This window comes from Pteropus medius, unplaced genomic scaffold (assembly GCF_902729225.1).
Source record: "Pteropus medius unplaced genomic scaffold, Ma_sr-lr_union100, whole genome shotgun sequence".
Taxonomy (NCBI): Eukaryota; Metazoa; Chordata; class Mammalia; order Chiroptera; family Pteropodidae; genus Pteropus; species Pteropus medius.
Window position 1 is genome coordinate 1533866 of NW_024349798.1, and position 6798 is coordinate 1540663.

General features: G+C 39.6%; 2 pseudogenes across 1 annotated transcript; both read left to right on the forward strand.

Annotated features, from left to right (window-relative positions):
• Positions 1–2583: 2583 nt before the first annotated feature.
• On the forward strand, positions 2584–4061 carry LOC120620537 (RNA-binding protein FUS-like; annotated as a pseudogene). The gene has a single exon (XR_005657928.1). The product of XR_005657928.1 is annotated as an RNA-binding protein FUS-like (transcript).
• A 2413-nt stretch (positions 4062–6474) lies between these two features.
• LOC120620628 (uncharacterized) lies at positions 6475–6593 on the forward strand (annotated as a pseudogene).
• The last annotated feature ends 205 nt before the right edge of the window (positions 6594–6798 follow it).

Consider the following 6798-nt stretch of genomic DNA (forward strand, 5'->3'; position numbering starts at 1 on the left):
AAAACAAGAGTATTTCTCAATGTGGATATACTTCTTTGATATAACACCAAAATTTGACAGTTGTTTTTTAAAAGGTTAGTTACAAATGTGGGAGGTAAAACCTTATCAATGAACATATCATACTCTGTCATATTAAAAGCCATTGGTCTATCTTTACAACCAATTTTATTGGGGGAAAAAAGTATTGGGAAGCTGTTAGGATCTTGAAAATGGATATGTTTTTGAAAAAAATTCTAATTTTCACTTAAAAGGTATCACTAGCAACACCGCTGGTTTTTTTTCTTGGTGGGCCAGGCTTACTTGGTTCATTTTTAAAGACATGTCTGCCAGATACCCAACTCTAAATAATAGCAATTTGTTCTTCATTCTCATAAGTAAAAATAGTGTTTTATTTTTTTAAAAAAAGTGACTCGTTTGGCTCACAACTGCATCTTACAAGTGACTTTCCCTGAGATAACCATTGCGACTCACTATGCAGCAGAAGTGCTTTATCTGTATTTCCCGCTTTGACATGCAGAATATTAAAAAGATAGGCATTCAAGGGGTGAGACAATAAAATTGATCATTTTTAATGCTTCGAAAAGGTCACTGAATTTTTTTTTTTAGGTGAGGCAACCCTTGATTGACCTCACAGATTGCAAGGACCTCATCAGTTTACAATCCCTTATTTTTTTATTTTTTTACACCTACAGCACCTGGTCTTCCTAGGTGGTCTCACCATCCAAGTACTAACCAGTCCCGACCCTGCTTAGCTTTCGAGATCAGCCAGGATTGGGCTTGTTCAGAGTAGCATGGCTGTAGATGGAGGACTTTTTTTTAAAGTGCATACCGGTGAAGAGTACTATTAGTATAGTGTGCCAGTTATCAATTTTTTGCCTCTCAGCTGCAAATCCATGAATTGCTCTGCTTTCTACTGAGTTGGAACTGGCAAACATTTCTTGACAGTAGAGGGCGTTGGAGTGATTCTGGAGGAAGAAGGTTCTCCTGGTTCTTCTAGGTTTGTTTGTTTTTTTTCCCTCTCTGCTGATTGTGGCAAGCAGCACCACACAGGACTCCTGGTGGCATTTCACTTTCAGCTTGCCAGTCCCAGTTCATGGTTCCTTGCCTCACACTAGCACCCCAATGAGAGGGTTTTCTGCTTCTGGTTCTCTGGCCACCAGCCTGGGTCTGATGCCTGGGGCATCCCAACAAACTTCTCCACTGGGCTGCAGCCACATCTCTCCAATGAGGTCTGAATCCCAGACTTGGAGAGGGCACTTCCCTTTCAAGTTTGTTCCTTCCTTGGGTACTATTCCTCTGGCTTTATTTTTTAGAGTTTTCTTTTATTCACACTTAGTAGTAATTCCTATAAATAAACTTCCTTTTTACATTACTGTGTGGTTTCTGCCTCATGATTGGATCCTGACTGATACAGAATTAGTACCAAGAGTGTTGCTAGGAGACAGACCCACAGGATGGAATTTTGGGATTGGTTTGGTCATTCCACTGGGTTTGAGCACTGTTCTGAGCTCCTTGACAATAGGAAATAAGATGTTGGTAATCCATGACATGCAGTGGCATCACAATTAATCAGGCTATCACCTGTGGCTTATTTCGATGAAGTACCAACTAAAGTACCTGCCTGCTGCAACTGGCTGCTGCATTTGACTATTATATCAGTAATGATGACTGTGGTGTGGATTCTTCTTCAAAGTGCACTGGATTGCTTACAGAGAGAAAATGGCAAATTCAGGTCTTTTAACTGTCAGCTCACGTCACAATCTCAGAACCAGAGAGCTTCCATAATAGCCCTAAAAGTATCTATTATTTTTCATGGCCACAGTGCTGATTTTGCTTGCAATAAAAACAAAACTTAAGTGTATAGAGAAGTTCTCTTTCCAGCCAAGATGGAGTAAAAGGGACCAAATTTACCCTTCCAGGAATAAGCAAAATTCTTTTTTCACAGAATACATGATCATCATGTATAAAGTCCAATGGAATCCGAAAAATGATATTAGAACAAATAAGTGAGTTTGGAAAGGTTATGGAATACAATATCAATGTACAAAATCAATTGTATTTCTATATTTTAGCCACAGAAATAGAAAATTAAAATTTAAAAATACCATTTACAACAGCATCAAAAATATGAAATACTTAGGAATAAATCTAACAAAAGTTGCGAAGACATATGTGCTGAAAACTATAAAATATGTCAGAAAAATAATCTCAATAAACTGAGAGCTATACTTTCTTCATGAATTGGAAGACTCAAATATTAAGATAGCAATTCTTCTCAAATTGGTCTATAGATCAATTTTCAAAGTAATACCCAACTAAATTCCTATAGACTTTTTTTTCATAGAAATTGACAAGCTATTCCTAAAATGTATATGGAAATGAAAACTCAAAGCAACTCTGAAAAAGAAGAGCAAAGTAGAGGGCTACCACTATAGTAATTTCCAGTATCATTATAAAGCTACAGTAATTAAACCAGTGTAGTTTTATTGTAAAGATAGGTAAATTGGGTTCAGTCCTCGAGGCATCAGTGCTCTGTGGTTTTGGAAGCTTCTTGCGTGTCGGCCTGTGCGCGAATGCGCCGACATGGCCTCAAACAACTATACCCAACAAGCAACCCAAAGCTATGGGGCTTACCCCACCCAGCCTGGACAGGGCTATTCCAGCAAAGCAATCAGCCCTATGGACAGCAGAGTTACAGTCAGTCAGCGGACACTTCAGGCTATGGCCAGAGCAGCTAAGGTTCTTATGGACAGACCCAGAAGAGGTATAGCACTCAGCCAGCTCCCCAGGGATATGGCTCAGCGGGTGGCTATGGTGGCCAGAGTTCTCAATCTTCTTACGGGCTGCAGTCCTCCTACCCTGGCTATGGCCAGCGGCCAGCCCCTAGCAGCACCTCGGGAAGTTAACAGTAGCAGTCCTCAGAGCAACAACTATGGGCAGGCCCAGGGTGGGGGCTATGGTCAGCAGTCTGGGTATGGTGGACAGCAGCAAAGCTCCTATAATCCTCCTCAGGGCTACGGACAGCAGAACCAGTACAACAGTAACGGTGGAGGTGGCAGAGGTGACAACGGTCAAGATCAATCTCCCATGAGGCGGTGGTGGCAGTGGCTACGGGGGAGGCCAGCAGGAGTGAGGGGACTGCGGCCCAGGAGGGGGTGGTTACAACCACAGCAGTGGTGGCTATGAACCCAGAGGTTGTGGAGGTGGCTGTGGAGGCAGAGGAGGCATGGGAGGAAGTGACCGTGGTGGCTTCAATAAATTTGGTGGCCCTCAGGACCAAGGATCACATCATGACTCTGAACAGGATAATTCAGACAATACCATCTTCATACAAGGCCTGGGAGAGAATGTTACAATTGAGTCTGTGGCTGATTATTTTAAGCAGATTGGTATTATTAAGACAAATAAGAAAACTGGACAACCTATGATTAATCTGTACACAGACAGAGAAACAGGCAAGCTGAAGGGAGAGACAACGGTATCATTTGATGACCCACCTTCTACTAAAGCAGCTATTGACTGGTTTGGTGGTAAAGAATTTTCTGGGAATCCTATCAAGGTCTCATTTGTTACTTGGCGAGCAGATTTCAATCGAGGTGGTGGCAATGGTTGTGGAGGCCGACGGCGAGGAGGACCCATGGGCCGTGGAGGCTATGGAGGTGGTGGCAGTGGTGGCAGTGGCCGGGGAGGATTCCCCAGTGGAGGTGGTGGTGGTGGAGGACAGCAGCGAGCTGGGGACTGAAAGTGTCCTAATCCTACATGTGAGAACACGAACTTCTCTTGGAGGAATGAATGCAACCAGTGTAAGGACCCTAAACCAGATGGCCCAGGAGGGGGACCAGGAGGCTCTCATATGGGAAGTAGCTATGGAGATGATCATCGTGGTGGCAGAGGAGGCTATGATCGGGGTGGCTACCGAGGCCGAGGCGGGGACCATGAGGGGCTTCCAAGGGGGCTGGGATGGTGGAGACAGAAGTGGCTTTGGCCCCAGCAAGATGGACTCCAGGGGTGACCACAGACAGGATCGCAGGGAGAGGCCATGCTAGCCTGGCTACTGAGGTTTTGGACAGTTTTTCTTCTATACCAAGTGTTACTCTCATTATTTTGTAACCTTGTAACTCTTGATCACCCACAGATTTTTTGTGTCTGACTATGTAATTGTAACCATATCTCTGGGTCACATTAAAAACTATCATTTTAGTTTAAAAAAAAAAAGATAAATTGATCAGTGAAACAGAATAGGAAGTCCAGAAACAAATCCACACATAAATGGACAACTGACTTTTGCCAAAGGCACTAAAGCAATGCAATGGAGGATAGCATTTTCAACAAATGGTACCAGAATAATTAGATATCCATGTGCAAAAAAAAAAAAAAAAAAAAAAAAAAAAGACTTTTATCCATCCATACCTCACACCATATACAAAAGTAACTCGAAAATGATCATAGACCTAAATGTAAAAACTAAAACTGAAAATTCCAGAAGAAAACATAGGAGAAAATCTTTGTGACTCTGGATGAGGCAAAAATGTCTTAGATTCAACAGTAAAAAGACAGTTCATAAAAAAACAAATGTTTAAATTCGACATCATCAAAATAAAAAACATATGCTCTTCAAAAGGCACTCTTAAGAGAAAGAAAAGATAAGCTATCAACTAGGAAAAAATCTTCTCAAAGCATATATCTGATTTAGAATGAAGAACTCTCAAAACTCATTAACGATAAGCAAATAACCCAATTAAAATATGGGCAAAAGATTTGAACAGACACCTCACCAAAGAAGATATACTGATGGCCAATAAGTACATGAAAAGATGGTTTAATTGCAAATTAAAACCACAATGAAATACCACTCTATTAGAGTAACTAAAATTTAAAGACTGACCATACTAAGTGTTGGCAACGACATGGAACAACTGGAACTCTCATACACTGTGGGTAGAAACAATTTGGCAGTTATTCTGATTTTAGGTTTTTATCCAAGAGAAAAGGAAATATATGTCCATTCAAAGAATGGTACATGAAGGTTCATAGAGACTTTAATAGCTAAAAAACTGGAAATAGCCCAAATATCCATCAACAAGTGAATGGATAAACACATTGTGACATACCCAAAACATGGAATGCTACTCCACAATAAAAAGAGATGAACTACTGACTCACAACAGCATAGATGAATAATTGGGCTGAATTATGAATAAAAGAAGCCAGACAAAAAAAGAGTGCAAACTGTATTATTCCATTTATATAGAACTCTAGAACATTATATGTGACTTCTACCTTGGAAGAAAAAAAAGTATTTAGGCTGAAATGAACTTAGTTAACTTTAAAATGCGTCAAGGAACTATGACTGATTAAAAGATCAGTAGAGGGATGGAAAGACGGATAACTATGTGATAAGACAAGTATAATAAAATGTTAATGATACAATCCTATTCACCATAAATTTCAACCATTTCATACTTTTGAAAAATTCTATAATACAATTTTTTGGAAAAAATGACTAGGACTATGGGTTGAGTGGCTTATTTTTGAAATACCATAGACTCCAAATGGAAATGTCAAGTAGGCAGTTGGATAGATAAACATAAAGTTCAGGATACAGGTTACAACTTGAGATATACATTTGTGAGTCGTCAGGGTTTGGATTGGAGATTGGCAAACTATAGCCTGCAGGCCAGATCTAGCCTACTGCCTATTTTTGTATGTATCTGAACTAAGAATGGCTTTTACACTTTCAGTTGGTTGAAAAAAGTCGAAGAATAATATGTGAAAATTATATTAAATTCAAACTTCAGCATCTATAAATTTTATCAGAATACACCCATGTCCATTAGTTTACATACTGCCCAACCCTGCTTAGCTTCTGAGATCAGACAAAATGGGGCACATTCAGGGTGGCATAGCCGTAGACATGCCGTGACTTTTTAAAAAGTTACCAGGGCATAATAAGAAAAGTGGCACTCAAATGTAAATGTAGTGTTTACTATTTAATAAGGCTATTGGTGTGCTAGATGAATACAATATACACTGACCTTACCAGATTAAGGACTCATCATAATATTCCTCACAGGAAAGCAACAGTCATAAAAAAATAGAAAATTTAAAGTAGAATATTTCACCACAGCAGAATTTCTTTATAAAAATAAAAAATAGAAAAGAGACTGGAACCAAATCTAAGTAGTTCATGTGCTAGCCAGGCAAGGGAATCTATTTACCGATGTGAGTTCATGAAATCATATTCAATTGCAGTAGCCAAAGAAATGTGTTTGGAGAAAATAAAACTTGCTTAAGACTATTAACCACTGAGAACAGTTGCTCAAAGAGGTGAAGAAATCAACATCAATAACTAAAAACAGGTGAATGATTTCAAGTGGTTTTTCTTGGCTCTTGATGACTTAACAGACGTTACCAACACTATTGGTGTTATTTGAGGAATCAATGATGAGTTTTAAGTGACTCAAGAATTAGCCTGTCTATGGCCATGCCACCCTGAACAAGCCCGATCCTGTCTAATCTCGGAAGCTAAGCAGGGTTGGGCCTGGTTAATACTTGGATGGGAGACCACCTTGGAATACAAGGTGCCGTCGGCATAAAAAATTTATGTGGAGCAGAAGAAGCCTTAGTTGGACAAACTTAGAAAGCTTGTGAAAATGTAAAGTGTATAAAGCCTATAATTATTATTCATATTATTCATCAACAGGTACTTCACAGAAATTATTTGAATCGATTATATGATATTGAACTAGTATTGTCAATTGTGAACTTTGTTTTTGTGGGCTTAATCATCATCAGTTC